This window comes from Halyomorpha halys, unplaced genomic scaffold (assembly GCF_000696795.3).
Source record: "Halyomorpha halys isolate HHAL.00 unplaced genomic scaffold, Hhal_1.1 Scaffold700.1, whole genome shotgun sequence".
Taxonomy (NCBI): domain Eukaryota; kingdom Metazoa; phylum Arthropoda; class Insecta; order Hemiptera; family Pentatomidae; genus Halyomorpha; species Halyomorpha halys.
In genome coordinates this window covers 288938-292295 of record NW_027116789.1, presented here as the reverse complement: position 1 = coordinate 292295, position 3358 = coordinate 288938, and the positions used below count along the sequence as shown (strand labels likewise).

At 27.9% G+C, this 3358-nt stretch overlaps 1 protein-coding gene across 3 annotated transcripts in view; it reads right to left on the bottom strand.

The window, feature by feature from the left end:
- Myo81F (Myosin 81F) overlaps window positions 1-3358 on the bottom strand; it is a 260504-nt gene that overhangs the window by 215000 nt on the left and 42146 nt on the right. The window contains exon 1 of one of the 3 annotated variants that reach the window (XM_024360177.2): window positions 2561-2768. The exons of the other annotated variants lie outside the window; for them this stretch is intronic. The gene's annotated coding sequence lies outside the window, so the exon portion shown is untranslated. Of the gene's footprint in view, window positions 1-2560; window positions 2769-3358 lie in introns of those variants that run through there. 3 annotated transcript variants of the gene reach the window in all.

Sequence of the window (3358 nt, the reverse complement as noted above, 5' to 3'; positions counted from 1 at the left end):
ACTTTCCTTAAAGTCGAATCCACACATCTGTTCGTTCTTTTCTTCCAAATAAGTCAGATATTAAATATCTGGTATAGATAAATATGTATAAAATAAACAAGATAAAAATGAAAATAATTGTTCTAGGTAGAAAACAAATTTCTGCAAATGAGGGTAGCAATATTTACGTATAGCATACTGTTAGAATTCAAAACTGAAAAAATTAGAATTTAACACATAAATGTGTATAAGTTAATAGAAACAGAATTTATTTATAAAAAATTTTCATTTTTAATGGGTTCTGATATGGCAGTCAGTTTTTATTTTGATTTATCTATATATAAAATTAATTTTACTCGAAGTAGAGTGGCAAGAGAAAATTTTCTGATGCGCACGCCGTACCAGATATTTTTCATTATTTATTATTAACAATTATAGATTCATTCTTGGGATATTTATTGATATGGTGAAGAGAATACAATTTCAAACACGAACAAATCAATAAAAAGTTATTGTTTCTTCACCCCTTATAACTGAACTATATTATTGTGATGCACATCGAAATTTATTTTAAATAAGATTAAAATATCTATAATAAAATATTGTATTTATTTTTAGAAAAATGAGATTGAGAGAAGCAGCGTGACAACATTAAAAATATGAGAGCATGATCCTCATCACATAAAGTAGGGTATAAAACGAAACCTTGAAAAAAATATACATACGCAGATTTATATCTCTTTTTTTTTACCCTCCCAGGAAAAAGGATGTATCTTAATAATAACATTAATAATATTATTGCTATTATTTTGTTATAGTATAATACTAATAATAATTACATCACAATACCTTAGTTACTCCAAAGTAGTATTCCACACCACTAGGCACTCAAAAATTAATGAGGTCCAGAGAACAGTATACACACCGGTGGTTGGTGTATCACTAGCGGCTAAAGTTGGGCTTTCAGACCAGGCTAAACCTTGCAACCCGAACTCGTCAATGTCCTTCCTAATCTAAATTTGTTCGATATAGGATCTGGGCTATCAGAAACACCTCAGTACACAGTAAACAACACAGTAAAGTACACATTATCAAAAGTTCAACATAGCATTAAACAACTCTATCAGCGAAACCAATTTCATTATTAACTTCTTTTCAAAAATATCCGAAACATTTGTCTTTAAAATAACCTACCATATCTCAGAACGCATCTTTAATTTAATTTCATTATGCATAAGTATCTAAGTAAACATCATTTACATTGTCAAGTACACATAGATCTCTTTTACGTTTATGAAAAAACTTAATTTTTTTTTATATTATATAATATATAGTATAATTAAGTCCAAACCATTGTTACTTACACTTACCACACTACTTTTGAGTTGAAATTAATTCTTGCTCATTTCGAAACTTCTATCACGATTGTAATTCTCCCACTTTCTATAATTCCAGTAATAGCTTGAGTGAAAAACTACTATTAATATGTTTTCTTGATTCCATGGTTCATATAACAATAGTCATAAAGTTGTGATTATTGTTAAAACAACCATGGAAAAACGAACAAGTTTATTTATAAATTAATTTTCTTAAATCTCCATTAACTTCAATGACATTTTATGTTAAATATTATTTTTCTTATACCTCTGGCTGCCTAACGGTATATTATACATCTATATTATTACTCCTACTTTCGAATTTTTTTTTTTCAGCTTCAGAAAAATATTCTAGTTGTTCATTATTAAATTCCTTCATTTGTTTATTTGTTCATTTTTATCTGCTAAAATTAATAAATAGTTGATAATTTAAAATACACAAAATTAAGTGTGCTTGAGAGGATATTGCAAATTAACCATTTAAGTCAATTTATTATTTCAATAAAAACAAGTTCTACTTGATATTAATACTTCATATATAAGTAAGCAAGAAAAAGTAAGAATATACATTGAATGTTAAATTAATTAATTGTTTAAGTAAAATAGATTGGATGTATATTTAATAATCTAAAATTAATTAATATGACATTGTTAGTGCATAAGCTAATTAAAAGTACTGTATGTTTTCCTCAAACTTAGTTTAAGCTCCGTTAATTAAGTTGTGATATACAGCAGCGCTGCAAACTGACGGAGCTTAATTGATGCAACGAGGCTAAACTATCAATAACAAGTGAATGTTAAACTATTAATTAGTGTGTGATTGTTAGAATTTGTGCTTGCATAAGTGCGTGCATGTGCGGAAAAAAGTATTTTGTTAATATATTTTTACAAAATATTACTTCTTTTTTTTTAATTAATTACTTTTTTTCCCATTCATATCGTCTATCTGATTCATCAAGTCGGATGCTCACAAATAATAAAATTAAAAAAACTCTTTAGGTAAGACATATTCACATGGAATTGAAAACAAAAAACATAAACATAGTTTCGTGTATATAGTTAAAAGCGTATGATTTACTTTGCTAAGCACTAATAAAGCCGGATAAAGGAGACATTTAAGCGACCCACACTAAGGAAAAACTAGAACCAGAGGACAAAGGAGAAGACAATCAGCGGTAGAACATCTGTTCCAGAAATGAGCTCACCGAAAGGTGATGAATGTGGAAGGTAGGTACCGGACCCGTCAGAGACACACCTGCCCGAGCTGGCTGTATCTGCTCCAACCGCTACTCAACTCTCAAAACACTTGCCCAGGCCATTTCTGAAAACAATCAATTTTCTGAATAAACTAAAATTTTAAACTTAATTACCTTTTTCGAAACTTACTTGACTTCATCTGTGTGAAACCCATTCAAAATGTAGCGATAATTTAAATTTTACTCCAATAGAAATGAATAACATCATAATAAGAATTCTTTCATATTTCAAGAAATCCTGATTTTGAAAACTAATTTGGACGTATGAAATTATAACAGACTTCATATAATTTTTAAATATTAGCTGATCCATATCTACCTTTTTTCTCGGTGTGTTAAGCAGTTCAAACACCTAACGATTTAATTATAAAATTTCGTCAGAAGATGGTTAAGGGTGGGCTCAGTGAAGAACCCAAATAAGTAAAATCTATTTAGTGCCAACGTTTCAAAAAATAAAACAAAATAAAGCCTAAAGGCATTAAGTAAAATAAAAAAAATAAAAACCATAATGAATAAAAGTTAAAACAAAATAACTAAAAGGTAAAATTAGAAGGTAACAAATAATATAGGTACATAAGTATTATGGGAAGAAAATATATCGTGTATTTTAAGAAGATAAAAGCAATGTCGAAATACAGTGATATTAAAATTATGGAAGAAGGTGGGGAAAGATAAATATGAATATATATCAGAAAATCTAGGGAGTAAATATACGTTAAAAAAAAATAAAATTATATAAATATTTTT